General features: G+C 34.7%; 1 long non-coding RNA gene across 7 annotated transcripts; it reads left to right on the forward strand.

Annotated features, from left to right (window-relative positions):
• The first annotated feature begins 7,403 nt into the window (after positions 1-7,403).
• LOC145054569 (uncharacterized) lies at positions 7,404-17,944 on the forward strand. 7 transcript variants are annotated; one of them, XR_013684836.1, is made up of 9 exons: positions 7,404-7,564; positions 7,697-7,990; positions 11,212-11,461; positions 15,714-15,852; positions 15,980-16,250; positions 16,348-16,649; positions 16,725-16,802; positions 16,922-16,980; positions 17,057-17,941. It is a non-coding gene; the product is annotated as an uncharacterized LOC145054569 (long non-coding RNA). The 7 variants fall into 7 exon arrangements; XR_013684834.1 differs by having other exon boundaries at positions 16,348-16,802; positions 17,057-17,942; XR_013684832.1 differs by having other exon boundaries at positions 16,348-16,980; positions 17,057-17,944.
• The last annotated feature ends 935 nt before the right edge of the window (positions 17,945-18,879 follow it).

The following is an 18,879-nucleotide window of genomic DNA, read 5'->3' on the forward strand; positions in this document are numbered from 1 at the left end:
ATTGGAAAATACCATAATAATTTCGTAGGCGGACAATTTTTTGTCACTTTTACATTTTCTTCCATATGATCTTTCCACTTATATCATGAAGTACTGCATATAACACATTTATCTAGGTCTGCATGTTGGTTCCTATATAACATATAATCATTTGGACATGCATATATTCTTTTGATTTCCAATACCATTGTACAAATCAATATTTTTGTTTGGTATAATGAAACCGGTAGCTCGTTATCTTCGGGAAGCATTTCATGCAAAATCTCTAGGAGACTGGTGAAGCTTGTATCACTCCAACCATGGGTTGCTTTTATGTTAAACATTTTCAACACAACTGAAAGTTTGGTAAATTTTGTACACCCATTATACAATGGTTTACCCGATTCGTCAAACAATTGTTGAAATTTTTCATAATCTTTTTCAGCAACATTATCCTCACAATCATGTAACATATCAGATATATTATCATGATCGTTACTCCAATCATGATCGCCATTCCAATCATTTCCGTCATTAGTTTCTGAAAAACTCTTGTTCTAATCAACCAATGTCTCACCATGTCGTGACCAACACATATAATTACTCATAAACCCATGAGTTATCAAATGTTCTTATATTTTTGTAGAGTCGGTATACATACGAATATTTTGACAATCGATACAAGGACACCATATGTAACCTTCTCCCCTTTTCACCCGATTTTCCTCAACAACTTTAAGAAAATCGCCTAAACATGCCAAGTATCTAACGTCTGGATGTATCATCCCGTACATCTAATAACTACGATCCATCTATAATTCATAATATACATATATATATATATATATATATATTAATAGAATCACTATATGAGACAAATTACTTAAAAAGAAATCTTACAATGAGGAATCTCGAAAATTAAATTCTATTAGATTAATTTTGGATAGGTATCCATTAATATGTGCGTTTATTTGGTTCTTTTTATAGTTTCTTTTGGCATATTTTATTTCATTTATAATTAGTCATCATGCATATTCTTGTTTTATTTATTTTTATCCTTTTTAATTATAGTTTATTACAGCTTACGCGGCATGTGTAAGTCATCAAGGACAAATTTGTCTTTTTTACATTTGGCATGGTTTTTGGGATGTTACAATTATTGGATCCAAAGTTAGAAAATTTACCTTTAAAAAGACATTTTTAGTGTATATGTGAAGTATGAGGCTCAGATCTGAAGAATAAGGGCTTAATCCATTAAGATGAAGCAACTGGAGAACTCAACGAGTCCATAGAGGGACTCGACGAGTTAGAACTGTTGTACCGATTCTGTAAAGGGCAGAACTCGACGAGTCTAAGGAGGGACTCGATGAGTTGGCTTGTTTTATAACCATTCTGCTGAGCATGGAAACTCGGCGAGTCAGATGGATGACTCGATGAGTTGAGTCAACTTGGGGTGTTGATTTTGACTTTGACCGGATGTTGACTTTGACCTTGACCTTGATTTTGACCAAGGTTGACTCGTGAAGGGGTCTTGATTATAGAATGGTGTCTAAGGGGTTGTTTTTGTATAGGGCGTGAGTAGAGCCGGTTGCAGGAGCAGAGACGTTTCAACTATTTCACCTGACCACATTGTATGTTTGGACTAGTGGAGTGATAGACTTAATGGATTAAGTCCTTAATGGGTTAAGTAAGAACACTTAACCCTAATCGTCATTTTATGTGAAAAACCCTAATTGGGGTTGGGTTCTTGTTGGGCCATTTCTTGGACTGGGTTGCTGTGGGCCTTCGTGAGCAAATGGAAACATGTTTATGGACTAAGGAAATTATTGGGCTTTAGGATAAGGCCCATTGGAAAGGCTTAGGACTAATTTGGAAAATTAGGCCATAAGTGGGGTATTGGGCCATCAGAATGCCAAGTGTTTGGACTGGAACAAATGGTTGGGCCATACGAAAAGACCATGTATAAGTTTGGGCCCAATTTGGAAAATTGGGCCATATGTTGGGTTTTAGTTCATTGTCTGACTTTTAGGCCTTCAAAGTGTGTTTGGGCCTTGGACTTGGACCAAGCTAGGTTGCGGGTAAAGTAGTCTTTTACCCCAAATATGGACTTATGTTTGTGTATTGGAACCCAATTATTAATTGGGTGTTGTTTTGATGTTGACAATTCAAGAATTTGTCAACCAACAGCTAGAGTTTTATTTGCAGGACTTCGGCAGTGTGAGGTGAGTCTCCTCACCATACCAATGGATCGAAGGCACCAAGTTCGACCTATTTTTTGATATGTGGTACACTAGTTGATGTAGTGGTATGTGGTATAGTAGTAGGTTATATGTTATGTGGTATGCTAGTTATTTCTATGGAATTACATGAAAGACCATAGGGTGTGCCCATGGCACTTGGTTATAAGACCATGTGGGGGTGCCAATGGTATTCCAGGAAAAGACCATGGGGGTTCCCATGACACTTTGTTATAAGACCATGTGGGGGTGCCCATGGCTTTCCAGGTAAAGACCATGAGGCTGCCCATGACACTTGGTTATAAGACCATGTGGGGGTGCCCCTGACATTCCAAGTAAGACCATGAGGGGAGTCCATGGCACATAGGTGTAAGACTATGTGGGGGTACCCATGGCATCCTGGAGTAAGACCATGGAGGGTGTCTGGGGCGTCCTTATATGTTTATATGTATGGCTTACGTGATTGATATGCCTTATGTGATTGATATAAATTATATGGTTATGTGGATTATGCTCTGGGGAACTCACTAGGATTCGTGCTTACAATTTTGTTTATGGTTTCAGGTATCATTGGTTTGGAAAGGAAGGGCCCACTTGATCGCAGCGCACACACCCATGTTTTCTGCATTATGTGATTATGGGACGTAACTTTGATAAGTGTTTTAATAAGAAATGTTTTTGGAAATTTTGTGTAACACCCCGTTTTGGAAAGTACTTCGGTCGCGGGTTCGAAGGCCCTGGGTATAAGCGATTCAATCTTTTATGGGTCTCGGGTTTTATTCGAAAGGTTTTAAGGCTTGGGTGTGTAGTCAGGAGCGTAGGGCTTGTCGCCACCTTTTCGTGGGAATAAAGTTCGTTGGAAACGGACTTAGAATGAAGGAGTTATAGAACTTTGAAGTTATTGGCAATATGGGTCCTTAATGAAGAAAGATGGCAAGAAAGGACCATGCATGCAAGGTGGTAGACGCAAGTGTACGGCCAGCGTAAGCTGGGTTACGCCCATCGTATAAAGGAGAATGGTCACGGATGCGGAGGGGCGTACACCTAGTGTATGAGAAGTACGCCCAATGTACGCTCAGATTTCCCAAACCCTAATTTTTGGGTTGAGCCCTATATAAAGAACCTTATGTCTCGAAGGCCAACCTCCATTTCCACCCTAAAGGAGCGACTACAAAACCCTAATCCATATTTGAGTGTTCTTGGAGCTTAGAAGGTCACTAGAGAAGCATCTTGGTGTTGTGGATCCATTTTCCAAACAAGAAAGGAATAAGGAAAGGTGGTGGTTCAAAGGAGTGGTTGCAGATCTGGGATTGTTGCTTCATTTCTAACCATTTCAAGGTATAATATCTTCTTAGTTCTCTTAGATTGAGTTTTTGGACCATTTTGGTCCAAAGGTTGAAGCTTTGTGGTTCAATCCGATTTATAGGACTTGGAGTTGCTACTCTCTGTTCTAACTGAGTCCCTAAGACAGAAAGTTGCCATCTTGAATGTCTTATTGGGCTCATGCGTGAGTTAAGAGCATTTCTATGAGAATGGGATATCATTTTTGGAGTTTGGACATGATTGGGGCATGCAAAGTCACCAAGTCGGTGACTTTATGGATTAATACGTTGAAAAGGACTTGGATCTATGTTTGTAGCTTCTGGAGTAGAGTATTAAGCACTTAATGGGACAGTGACTTATCAGGGGGAGTACGCTGAGCGTACATGCAGGTACGCCCAACGTACACACCATTTGGCTTGTACGCTTAGCGTACATAGGAGTAGGGGTGTTAACGGAGCTGTTCGGTTCGGATAGTAATAAAATTATGAAACGTCACCACGGGGCAGGTACCTTATGTGCACTAACCGAAACCAAACCGTATAAAGGCGGGTAACCACAGTTCGGTTCACGGGTACCCACTAAACATAAAAAACTTAAATACAATCAAAATTACAAACTCCATTCCAACGATTCTTTCTAAAAATTAGTAAGTCTGAGAGTTATAAAAACATAACGAAGTTCAAATAACATACATTATAATTGATATAATAAATATAAAAATAAAAATACAAGAAAACATAATGCTGAAGTGTAAAATTGGAATTGTCAATCATGATTTTTGTTTGGGATATATATATATATATATATATATATATATATATATCAAGCGGTTCGGTTCGGTCATCTGCGGATACCTAAGTATCAAAACAAAAACCGACCCGTTGATATCCAATTTTTTCGGTTTCGGTTTTTTTTCAGTTTTGGTTTTTTTCGGTTTCGGTTTTTTTTCGATTTCAGATCGGCCATTTCGGCTTGGTTTTTCGGTTTTGCGGTTTTTTTGCACACCCCTACATAGGAGTACGCCCAGCGTACTCATCAAATTTGGGTTTGGCTTTTTTGGGGCCTTGGTTTGGGCCATGCAAGGGATTTTGGTTCTTTGGGCCTTAGTGGGCCATCAAAAGTCAGATAATGTGGGCTAAGAAGATGTTTGGATTTACATTAAGGCCCATTAGAGGGTTTGGGCCTAATTTAGCAAATTGGGCCATTAGTGGGCCTCTAGTGGGCTTGGGAAGCCTACCTAGTGTTCGGCCATTTTTAGAGCATGGTTTGGGCCTTAGATATGGACCAAGTTGGACTAGGGGGTAAAATGGTCATTTTAACCTAAGAAGGATTATTGTTTTGGACTAAGTGATATTTTGGGTATTAGTAGCTCAGGGGGCCAAAGGATCAGCAGTTCGGGGATTGTCATATAGCAGCCAGAGGGGTATCAGCGGGACTTTAGTAGTGCAAGGTGAGTCTCTTCACTGTGTGCATGGGTCTAAGGCCATAATCCCGGCCCATTATGTTTGTTTATAGTAGGAAGACCTGGAGGTTAGCCCTAGGCACTGCATGTTATATGTTCCGAATCACGATTTGATGCTGGGTGAGGCCCAAGGAATGTTAGTATGCTAGAGGTCTTTGTGATTCTTGCATGTGTCGGTACGATAGGTTCCAAACCAAGGTCCGATGTCGGGGCAAGCCCAAGGTATGCTTATATGGTAGTGTATTTTGGGCTAGGGTCTGATGTCGGGGTTAGCCCGATGCAAATTATATGTTTCCCTACTTCGGTCCGATGTTGGGGCGGTCCCGAGAAGTAGCCATGTATGCTTTATGTATTTGTGATTAACACATGTTATATGTTATCTGTTATGTGTTACGTGTTCCGGGCTTCGGTTCGATGCTGGGTAAGCCCGATGTATGCTAGTTTATGTATGTTATATGTTTCAGGCTTCGGTCTGATGTCGGGGTAAGCCCGATGCAGATTATGTGATTATGTTGTGTGTTTATTTTATATGTTATGTTGTGTATGTGCCGAGGTAAGCCCGATGTCGGGGCAAGCCTGATGTCGGGGTGAGCCCAATGCCCGATGTGGTCGGATGCCGGGATGAGCCCAATGTCGGGTAAGCCGATGTCGGGATTCATCCCGATGTAGTTGGGAGTTGTCCCAGAGTTATTTTATATGTGATATGTTGTGTGTATGGTATATGGTAGATTGGGGAACTCACTAAGGTTCGTGCTTACAGTTTTCAGTTTTGGTTTCAGGTATTTCCGAAATCAGAGGGAAGAGCTCGGGATGACTGCATGGCACACACCATGAAGTTTAGCGTGGGATGTTTACTCTGATAAAAATAAGCATGTTTTGGATTAATACTTTGTTTTGATAAAGCGCTTTATGTTTATGAAAGAAACGATTTGACAATCATGGTTTGTTTAATGATTTTAAAATGAATTTTTTAGTCTTGATATTTGGGTCATTATAGTTTGGATTTAAAAGATAACTGTGTTTTTACTATAATAAAAATGAAATTTTTACCCTTGATTTTTGGGTGGTTACAGTCTTCTTACCACCTTAAGTGGGTTGAAGGCACCATGGTCGGCCCACTATTTTATATGAGTAGAATGTATGTTATTATATGACTTTGACTGATGTGGTTGCATGATTTATGTATGGAGTTGATCTGGGCTCGAAGTCATCATAGAAACGTGGTTGATACGGACCCAATACAAATTATTGCTTTTATTTTGGGATGATACAGACATGACACAACCATGTGTTGTTATATCTAATGTGTATGTTGTATTTCGTAATTTGGGAAGCTCACTAAGCTTTGTGCTTACAGTTATGTTTATGGTTTCAGGTACTTTTGCTAGAGGCAAGGTAAGAACATCTTAAACCCTTGATGTGGTTAGTTTCTTCATTTTCAAGCTATTTAAGGCTTTAATGGTGAAAATTTGAGTTTAGGGTTTTGATGCTAGATTCTCCCAAGTATTTTAAATATTAAATGTTTATAAAAAATATGGGTTATTTCAAATTCTCTAACCATTGTACTAACTAAGAAAAATATATGTAATTTCAAGATTTTTTGATTGCTATAATCAAATTAGAGATTCACTACAACTACTGTACATTGAATTCTAATAATCTATATACCAAATGTTTAAACAAATTCCAGTGTCAACCATTTCCATCGTATTGATTTACATCAACTTTTACTAGTTTAAATTGTGTTTCATTTGTGATAATCAAAATTAGATTTATAACAAAAAGTAAAATCCATATTTTTACTTTTATTGTCGTTTTATAAATACTTTTCTAAAAAGATTTTTGTTGAGTTACAACTTAAACTAATCCTAGTTGATTTGATCCCTTATCATTATAAATTATTTTAATATACAATTTTTAGGGTATTTATTTGTTGGTCTCTACAACCACAATTCATTTAAAAACATATGCACATGAACAATGTTTTAAATTGGTATCGAGATATAAACTAATAATGTTACATCAAAATATCCCACACGAAATAAAAAGTTTGCAAATGAATAATTATTTTATAAATAACAACTTTAAATACGATTGATAAAAAAAAATCAATAAAAATAACAATCCAAACGATAGAACAAAATATGTGACATGCATCACATATCATGATATCATGTAGACAATTTAATATAATTAATAAGATTAAAAAGTTATTTTATTTATTATATAATAAAGAGTCAGATATTAATTATTATATACATATATTAAATCCTAACACGTCTATGAACAGTAAAAATCTCAAGTTTTAGACTTCCACCACATGACTTTATATAAAAATACAATTTCGTCCTTATACATCTATAACATCTTAACACAGAATATCATATTGTAAAATCCTCCACCCTTGTGATCGTCTCATCCAAAAATAAAGGAATTCGAGACTATGATCGTCTGCTTCTCCTATCGAATCTCATCTGAAAGGAAATCGATTCCTCAGTGACAACCTCCTACCGCTCTATTGTCGCCACTAAACGCCCGCAACCCTGTAGTCTGAGGAATTTGGGTATGTTGTTGGTTCTTTCAATTACCGTATGAATTTTGTTCAATCGCAACTGTTTCTAATCCTTCGGTGTTATTGATCGATGTCTCTGATTGTTTGGGTTTGACAATCGACGATTCCCGTCCAACGAATCAGGCTTCAATTTCTATCACCAACAAGTCTACCGTCAATTACCGCCACGAAACATGTGAGCAATTTCGGTGAGTGGTTGATTCTTTCAATTTCCTTATGATTTTGGTCCAATTGCTCATCTTTCTAATCCTTCTATGTTTTTGAGCGATGTTTTCGACTTTTTGGGTTTGAGTATCAACATCCTGTCCAAAAATCAAGATCCGGTTTCTGTCACCAACAACGTCTGCCGTCACTGTCAATTACCGCCACCAAACATCAGCCACCAAACGCCTGTTCTACGTTATTGTTCACAATTCGGTATGTCTAGTTGATTTTAAATTTCTGTATAATTGATGTTGGTTCTGTTTTTCTTAAATGAATCCTCCCACTCTTATCCCAAGCCATACTTCTGACCAGATATCTTTGCTATTTTAAGAACCCTTTCTGTGAATACCATGATACTATCTGATTTTCCATGATTGACCTCCATGGCATAAGAACCTGTGTATCTTTCAATGTATATAATTCTTTCACCTTCTGATGGCAAGTGTTCAAAAGAAAGAAATAAAATACTCTATGGGAATAATGCAAAAAAGACATTAGAAACTTATCTATCTTCAATAGTACCTTGATCAAAATATCATCATTGTAGAATCTCAAGGGATTAACATCCTTCAACCGATTCGTCCGCAAGATTCCGCTTCCTTTCTAAAAATTTGCTTGCTTAGTGTAGCAGTGAAACCATATAAAGTAATAATGACAAAATTACCCTTTATAGCTTTTCTATCACAAATTTTCAAAACCTTATAAAACTATTTAGCTAAAAATAAGCATACATATAATTAAATTTATGCAAAAAACTCATAAAGAGGTAACTCTCATTAGATTCTGTAGTAACTATAACCATTACTCAAAACAAAAAGGTAAAGGGATCCTCTCCTTCCAAGTTCATTGAATTTGCTACTAAATTCTAAAACCATACAGTAATGCCACTTACCCTTTTTTTCGTTTTTTTTTGAATTATTACCTAACAAAAGCTAAACATACATAATGACAAAATTACCCTTTATAGCTTTTCTATCACAAAATTTTCAAAACCTTTACCAAGTTCATTCAATGTAAAACTAAATTCTAAAATCATACATGCATCTTAACAATCAAGTTAAAATAATGTAATTTTATATTTTTGACGAATTAAAACTAATGTTTAGTATACATATTCTGAAATGAAAATAATGCCACTAACTCTTTTTTTCCCTTTTTTTTTTTTTTGGAATTTTAACCTAACAAAAGCTAAACATAAATTATGAGAAAATTACCCTTTATAGCTTTTCTATCACAAAATTTTCAAAACTTTTTCCAAGTTCATTCAATCTAAAACTAAATTGTAAAACCATACAACATGAATGTTTTTTCTACTATTTAACCTGAAATCTTTTTTATAACAGATTCAAGAGATTGTATGCAGTTAGAATTTAAAGAGCTAATAAGAATGACATTATACTGTAAAAAATGTCAAAACTGGTAGCAAACTAGGCCCTGAAAGCATTATACTAAAAAAACTAAAAGAATGGCATTATACTTTAAAAAATGTCAGGACTTGTAGCAAACTAAGCCCATAATAGCATTATACTTAAAAAAACTAAAAAGAATGGCATTATACTATAAAAAAATGCCACAACTAATTGCAAACTAAACCTATGATGGCATTATACTAATAAAAGAACTAAATAGAATGGCATTTTACTTAAAAAAAATGCCAGAATTGGTATCCAATGAATAGGACTATTCAGGATATTGTATACGTGGAGTCATTATTCCAAATGAAACATAAATTCTCAATCCTTACACTAATTTACAAAAATAGTCCATGTGGTTTATGATTTTTAACATGTTTTGTCTAAAACTGGAACAAATTGCTATTGCTTACAATGATTCAGAAGTCCTATACTAAAATTGTGGTTTATGATTTTTAACATGTTTTGTCTAAAACTGGAACCAATTGCTATTGCTTACAATGATTCAGAAGTCCTATACTAAAACTGTGAATTGTTGACCTAATTGATATGCCTCTAAATTTAAAGGAAAGTAATTGCATTTATTAGCAAGGTGGAGGTTTCAAAACTGGATTGTTAGATACTTGAAAACCATATTACAGTGAAAAGGTATAATATAATTTCAAACTAAAACAAAAATATAAATTTTAGATTTTACAACAAATTATATTATAAAAAAAAACATAGAAAATGAGTGAAAATTAAACAGATTCTTGAGACAGGGACCATTTTGTAAAAGTATTAACATGGAAACCCAAGAACTATTTAACGACCAGATCTGTAAAAACTATATAAAACCCCCTTGGGATTGTCTGGTAAATGACCCTTGTGCCCTTAGGACAATCTTTCATGTCTCCTGATAGTTTTACACCAACTGAAGTTTATAAGGGTTCAAATTGTCAAACATTAAAGTATCACTAGAGTTATTTGTATCATTCACTGTTTCATCTTTGGTGAGAAAAACAAAACCAAAAATAATAATAATAAAAAAATAAAAAATAAAAATTTTCAAATTCAAATGTTAAGGTCTCAACATTAAATGGGTTTACAAGTAGTTTATTTTGAAAAAAAAATTATATTACATTTTCACCAAAGGACAATAATGCCCTTAACCGTATTTAGTAATGCTAGACGAAAAATTTACAAAATAGATTTTCTATCACAAAGTTTTCCATACCTTTTAAAACTATTTAGCTAAAACATAAATCACACACAATAGTAAATTTATGAATAAAAAAATTTAGTAAAACGTAAGTTTCTTTTTTAATTTGAATTTTTACCTAATAAAAGCTAAGAAAAAAACCCTAATCATATTCTATGATTTTATATTGCATTTTCACATAATGACATAATGCACTTTACAATATTTTGTAATGCTAAATGGTTATATAAGTAATGTATCTAAAAAAAATAAGTAGTGTTGAACCCGTGGTCAACCACGATCCTATAATTGTGGATTGTTTACAATCATTTATAATAAGTATTGTATCTAAAAAACTTTGTTTACAATTTTAGATTAACACTTGAGGAGTTCTAATGCTAATTTTCTTATCTATATCTCAATGACAATATTGAAACGTATTTTTTACTCAAAATAGATGTTACTTTCATTTTATTTATGGTTATATAATTAGGTTAATTATTCACACCGTTGGTTTATATAGTATGCAAATGTAATTTGACTTCTAAATAATACACATGGAGCCTTTGCAATCTACTGGATTAGTGTTAATATAGAATTGTAAAATTTTTGTATATAGCCTTTTAATTTTCAACTCTACCTTGTATCTTTACAAAAGATTCCATCATCTAATACAATCTAAATAGCCTATTAATCCCTTCTCAATTGTGTTAAAAATACTCCAATAATTAGTTACTAATCAAAATAGTTAGTTTCAAAAATACTTTTCTAGAGTATAATTTTCCATTTCAATTACATATAAAGTATGTTAAAGGTCGATAACTTTTGGATTTCCATTTCAGTAAATGCTTTCTTCAAATGCCTCCAAAACGACGACATATGGCTTCTACTTCCAATACAATAGTACCCTGTCGTTCACGTCGATCACGCAGGAGTTCACTTTTAGAGGAGATACCAGTATTGCCTTTTTATTATGACTGTGGAAATTGTACTTGCATATGTGAGTATTGTGGGGGCTTTTTTGATATCATGAGAGAGTATTGTATTTATCCCGAGCCAATCATCCACGATATACAAAATGTTGTAAGTCAGGTAATGTAGTTCTTCCCTACCCTCTTCGTCCTTCTGATGTGCTTATGCAATTCTACGAAGATGATCACTTCATGCATAACATAAGAGCATATAATTTCATGTTCTCTATGACATCTTTTGGTGCAAAAGAAAGACTACTCAATCAACAAAGGTTGTGCACCATATGTGTTTAAGGTTAGTGGTCAAATTTACCATTGGATAGGATCTTTTTATCCTCAAGACGTTCATCAACCCCGTTTTCTCCAATTGTACACGTGTGATACTGAAAATGAGGTTGCTAATAGACTTCATTCTTTTCATGGTGAGGGGGAAGTACTTTTGTTTGCAGATGTTGTAGATTCCTTAAGTCATATGTTACATACACATAATGAGTATGTTCGTACATTTAAGACTGCGAAAGAAATAGCTCAGTCAATGAATTTAGATTCATATGGTGTACGTTTATTTAGTGTTGTACCTAACAGGAGATATGGGCCACCGGCCCCTGGAAGTTTAGGTTGTATTGTTTGTGTTGATAATGTTAGTGGGGTTGTCTTTGACATTGTTGTCTATTCAAAATCTGGGTCACCTCAGCGTGTCAGTAAGCTTCATCCAACTTACATGCCTTTGTAGTATCCATTACTATTCCCGTACGGTGAAGAAGGATGGTCTCCTACCTTGCATCTACGTATTAACTCTAATAGAAGTTTAACAAATAATATGTATTACAGTTATCAAATTCATGATTGACACACTTACTCTCTTATTTTACGTTTACGTCGTCTTTTCCACCAGTATTTAGTGGATGCCTATACTTGCATTGAACAATCTAGGCTTGACTTTATTGAACACCATCAGCAACAATTGTATATAGAGTACATCAGCGGTGTTTATGACGCTTTGTCCAAAGGTGATACAGACAGTCGTTTCATTGAAAAACATGTATTTCTACCTACAACTTTCGTTGGGGGACCTAGGTATATGTATAAACACTATTAGGACGCTCTTGCCATTTGCAAGGTTCATGGTAAGCCACAATATTTCAACACCTTCACTTGCAATGTTAAATGGCCGAAGATACATGGATGCTATTGGTCAACATGATATTCAAAACATACCAAATATCATTGTGCACATCTTTAAGATCAAAGTCCATGCTTTCATTAACTTCCTTAAAGAGGACAAAACTTTTGGAGATGTTAGTGCATGTAAGTATTTGTTCTCTTATTTCATTATAAAATATTTTTATTCACAGATCTTTACACCGTTGAATTCCAAAAAAGGGGTTTACCACATTGCCATACATTATTATGGGTTACATCATCCTTTAGAATTCAAGAAGGTGCAGATATTGATAAATACATAACCGCTGAGCTTCCTGATCCTATACTTGAACCATCACTATATAGGACTATTACTACATGCATGCTACATGGTCCTTGTGGTTCACTAAATATTGGTGCCCCATGTATGGTAGATGATAGATGTGTGAAACGATTTCCTAAACCGTTCAACCCATTAACATATTTTGATGAAAATGGTTACGTACATTATAGAAGACGTGTTGGATCGTATCATGTCTTACAAAGTGGGGTTATAACTGATAACAGCTATGTAGTGCCATACAATAAACGTTTGTGTAGTCGATTTGATGCTCACATCAATGTAGAATACTGTGGTTGGAATATGATGATTAAGTACTTATTTAAGTACATTTCAAAAGGGGTTGATCGCGTTCGTTTTACTCTTCAAACATCAGAAGAAAATACTACCGCTTCTTCCCATTCATGAACGCGATCCACATGTACAAGTCTTGGCCGTCCATTTGGAAGGGATGCAACCTACTATTTTCAAAGAAAACAGTCAATTAGGCTCTTTAATTGATACCCCCAGTTTTGGTGTTACGACTTTAATGGAATGGTTGCACAATAATCAACGTGATGTTCGAGGAATTCACTTCATACAATGATTACCCTTCTAAATATATTTGGGACACCAAAGATAAGAGATGGATTCATAGGACTACCACAACAAATACTACTATTGGCAAACTTGCATATGTACATCCAACAGCTGGGGAGTTATTCTATCTATGAGTTTTACTGTTCCATAAAAAAGGATGTAAATCATTCTACGACATTAGAACCGTTCGTGAAAACACATACTCAACTTTTCATGATGCATGTGAAGCGTTAGGGTTAACTGGTGACGATAAGGAGTGGCTTACAACATTTGAAGAAGCATCGTCTTGGGCAACCTCATCTGAACTTCGTTCTCTCTTCTGTCATCTACTTTTGTATTGTGAAGTAGGAAACTCTTTTTGTTATGGGAAGCCGCAAAACCTAAAATGGGTGATGAGATAGCCCATACATTCACTTCCAATTCTACGGTTCCCAATGAAATTCTACGTGTTGGTACACTAGAACAACAAATACTTCTCGAAATTCAAAAAACACTACTAGCTTCAACACCTTCCAAATCACTTGTTGACTTTGGATTGCCAATGCCATCTCCATCTCTTCTTTCCATTCTTAGAAATCGTCTTCTTCTTGAAGAGACTAATTATGATACAAATCTCTTGCTTTCTCAAAATTCATCCATGGTATCACAATTAAATTCAGATCAACTTACAATTTATGAAAGAGTTGTGGATGATGAACGAAACAAAAAGCAACTTCTATTATTTGTATACGGGTCTGGTGGTACAGGAAAAACTTTTTTTATGGACGACTATACTTTCATATTTTAGATCTAGGGGAAAGATTATATTGGTTGTTGCCGCCTTAGGCATTGCATCCCTTTTGTTGCCTTCAGGTCGTATTGTTCATTCTAGATTTGTTATTCCAATTGACTTTACAGACAAGTCTTCCTGTAATATTAAAAAAAACACACAACTAGCGGAACTCCTAAAGGGGAATTCTATGATCATATGGGATGAAGCTCCAAAGAGTGATCGTCGTTGCTTTGAGTTTCTGGATAAATCACTACAAGATGTCCTTGAAGATGATAACCATCTTTTTGGTGGGATGCCAATGCTCCTAGGAGGTGACTTTCGAGAAACTCTCCCTGTTCAACCTAAAAGTAGAAAATCACAGATTATTAGCCTGACTCTACCTAATTCCTATCTATGCTCACATTTTACGGTATTCAAATTGCATCATAATATGTGTTTATCCCAACCATTCAATTCAAATATTGATGTTAATCGAATATCACAGTTTGCTTCATGGATTCTCGATATTGGAAATGGAAATGTCGGAACACCATACAAGAATGATCCAGAAAGCACAAACAGTATACAAATACCTCATTGTTTCCTTATCGAATTAGGAGACAAAGGATTAGACTCACTAATACATTTTGTATATGGCAAAGAGATATTTTCCAATCCATCACCTGAAGAGTAATCTGTTAGAACCATTATTTGTCTGAAAAATGAAACAGTTGATCAAGTCAATGCTTTAATTCTATCAAAAACTAATAGTCAAGGGGTGGTATACAACAGCTGTGATTCTATTAAATCACAAACCCATGATAGCTTAGAATTAGATACATTATATCCCTAAGATTATTTAAGCAATCTTCACTTTTCTGGTTTTCCTTCACATACATTAATTTTGAAAGTTAATACCCCAGTTATGCTAATGAGGAATATCAATCAAAGAGAAGGTCTTTGTAATGGAACACATTTGATTGTTACACAATTATTACCATTTGTGATTGAAGCTTCCATAATAACAGGCATATCTGGTGGGAAAAGGGTTTACATTCCATGAATAAAATTTGTACATAATAACTCTGACATACCTTTCATATTTATCAAAAAATAATTTCCTCTTAAAGTGTGTTATGCAATAACTATAAACAAAAGTCAAGGGCAATCTCTTAAAAAGGTAGGTTTATACCTCACTAACTCTGTTTTCACACACGAACAACTATATGCGGCTTTGTCAAGAGCTACCTCACCAGATTCTGCTACAACAAGAAGCTGCATTACCATTCAACTGTACCAGAAATGTCGTCTTCGAGGATTTGTTAGCAAGGGTTAATATGCAAGAGGTTACGACACCACATTTATGTTTTCAATTCATCTAATAACTAAGAAAATTCTATGACCCAATATCATCTTTTCTACCTGTTTTGCAATTATACTTATTATAAACATCTAATACCTAAAATATATGCTACAAAATAACCATCATATTTTTATATAAATTTTGGTTCATTCTTTTAAGATAATATGTAAACATTAACAATGCTTTTTTATTTGTAGAGCAATCTCCTCAAACATGGATAGAATATCAAACCTTCAATCTGGTTCACCAGGAAATTCACTTGAAATTCGTGTCTTGCGAAAATGGACACTACAATTTAGAAAGGACGAGACATGGTTTATCGTGATTGATGAGCATGTAAGGATATATATATATATATATATATATATATATATATATATATATATATACACACACACACACACACACACTCTTATACAAAGTATTAATATATAAAACCACCCTAACACATTTATTTGAGTAGGGAGATACAATTCAGCTACTTGCACAAAAGACAAATCAACGATGCATAGAAACTTCATTAGTAGTCTCTCGATGTTATCGTATTAAGGACTATACATGCACTGAGCCAGACAAATATCAAAAGGTGTTAAATCACCCAGTACACATGAATATTGGTGAAGCATCAACAATTGAGGAAATTCCAAACCACAGTGCCATTCCTCTAACATGGTTCCGCTTCAGTCCGAGATCACACTTTCAAATAATAGCAGACAAAAACCTGGAGCATCCAGGTACATTAATAACATCAACCCAAACATCATTACTTTTATGCAAAAAATTTCTTATGTTCAAAATTGTTACTAATATTAAACTTACAATTACATTCAGATTTCATAGGCGTACTAATTGACATGAAAGATCACGCGCGAAAAAATAAACAAGGAACCTTTCATGGTTATCACTTTAACTGAAGAAAAGTAAGTACAAATCTTCATACCAAAACGTATTACCTACTTTATTTCCTTTAATTATTATTGATGACAACACCGGTTCAAGTGCGGAGGAGATTAACATACTCTTATGGAAGGAATGCATAGATTCGCCAAGCAAATTCAGTTGAAATGCCCTTACATCAAAGTTTAACACGGTTGCACTAGCTTTCACCAATGTCAAGTCCACTATGTACAATGGTAAGTAATAAAGGGACCCTTATTATACTACTCACTTCACACTAAGCTAAAATACCATCTTAACTACACATGAAGATTAACATTGACAAGCACCAGCGCAACACACATGTACATCAATCCCAAAATACCAGAAACGGACAAACTCATTACAAGGTATCCTATACTGCTTCTACCAAATCTCAACCATACTTAACCAAACTATAAACTATATATTCACTAACAAAGTTTCCATAAATACATATTTGGTACCCAATTTCACTCAAAATCAACAGCGGTTGTGATAAATACTACATTACAATGTTTAAAAAGCTCAAATTTCTCTCAAATAGTGGTAAGTAGTTTTCTTTTGTAAAATACTACTATTTCATACATAACAATCACTAATATACATGTACAAAATGTTCAAGGACAAAGTATACATTTTGAAGACCATACTATCTAATTTCACATTTAAAGATGTACGGTAACACGTAACATGTACCACATGTGGTAAATCAACCCACAAAAAAGGTGATGGATGGTTTTGTGTTTCCCATGGGCCCATAAATGAACCAAAACTTTTGTAAGTACTCTCTCTCCCATTTATACCTTAAGTATCTATAAAAAACACACACAACATCACTTCTTTTTCCACATATATAAAATCTCAGCATGTACTTGTAGACAATACAGATACCACAACAGTTTTCATGTCTAATGAAGCAACCTGTACTTTGGTAAATGCGAGTGCACAAGAAATCATAGACCGCTTTCCCAGTCAAGATAGAAAAACTTTACTAGAACCACTCGAACGTTGTAAAGGGTTGACAAAGAATGTCTATGTAGAATGCACAAAACTTTTATCCACTAAAAATATCCGTGTCACAGTCACCACAATCAGGGACATAAAGACTCCGCAACCAACAATCATATCAACACAAAAAACACAAACAACACCTTCAACACCAATGGAAAAACAAACCACAAAAACTAAGGAGTCCCTCACCCCTACTAAATCACCTGAAACTGGAAAACACCTACAAATGGAGCATACAGGTAAAAACAACTTAAAGCAGTTTATTTAAAGCTTACACATAACAAACATCTTACATTTCACAAATACACCAAAAAAAAATGTCCCAAATGAGAGAAATACAAAAACCATGGTGAAGCAGACGAAGGAACACATGCCAAAAAGCAGTGAAACTATGTGATCTTTTCATAACATACTTACAGTTAACCTATACTCTATTTATTATATTGCTTTTCGTCCATATTCAATAAAAACTGTCATATTATGTTTACAAATAATAATATGTAAATATTCAAAAAAAAATGTCATATTAAAACATAAAAATACAAACAGTTGTTGTAATCTTTTGTTGTATCTATGAATTTGTATGATATCTAATGAAATTTACTTTTCAATTTGTAGTATTTAAAGTGTTTATTGTTCATGTTTATAGTCGTGTGTGTGAGAAGTATAGGTATATATTGAACCATTATTATTCATGTCGTATAAAATACAAGTCTATTCTATGTTGTAAAACCAATACCTTTACGATCTGCTTCGATTTTCGATCCTTTAAAGATTGCACCTACATAAACAAAGTTATTTCCTGTTTTAAAGATTTTCATGGGTAACGTTTTTTCTTCAACTATATACATATATCAAAACCAACACAACTAACAACATTAAACTTTATGACTATTAGACTTTCACCATATACCCATGGTTCACCAGGGGTTCACACACTAGTTCTAACTAGTTTCCCTCTTTCACATGGAAATTTCGTTCCCACTAACGACTTTGCATTCCCTCCAAAATCCAAATTCACATGACTTCCAATCTCTGATACTCGTTGAGAAGGGGGACTGAACGGACACGAATTGGTTTTTGGAGATTAGAGCATTGTCAATTTTCAACAAGACATAATGGGGATCATCGGAACTCGGAAATCTAAATTCAAAAGGAAGCGGAGCGACACCTAAAGGAATATCAGACGGAGATTGGAAATTGAATCGTCGGAAGAAGAGATGTTAATTTAAGGCTTGAGGTATAAAATACCACTCCCTATGATTTGCCATGGGAAGTGTTAAAAAGTGGTCACCAAGTAGCTAGTGAGTGGAGAGAGGAGAGAGAAAACATATTCGTGGATTTTTATTGGTTTATAGCTATTGTTTTTTTTTCTTTTTTTAAAATAAACCCTATTAATTTAACACACCACCACTCCTTATGAAATGCTAAGAA

This window comes from Lactuca serriola, chromosome 5 (assembly GCF_051521515.1).
Source record: "Lactuca serriola cultivar US96UC23 chromosome 5, Lser_US96UC23_V15, whole genome shotgun sequence".
Taxonomy (NCBI): Eukaryota; Viridiplantae; Streptophyta; class Magnoliopsida; order Asterales; family Asteraceae; genus Lactuca; species Lactuca serriola.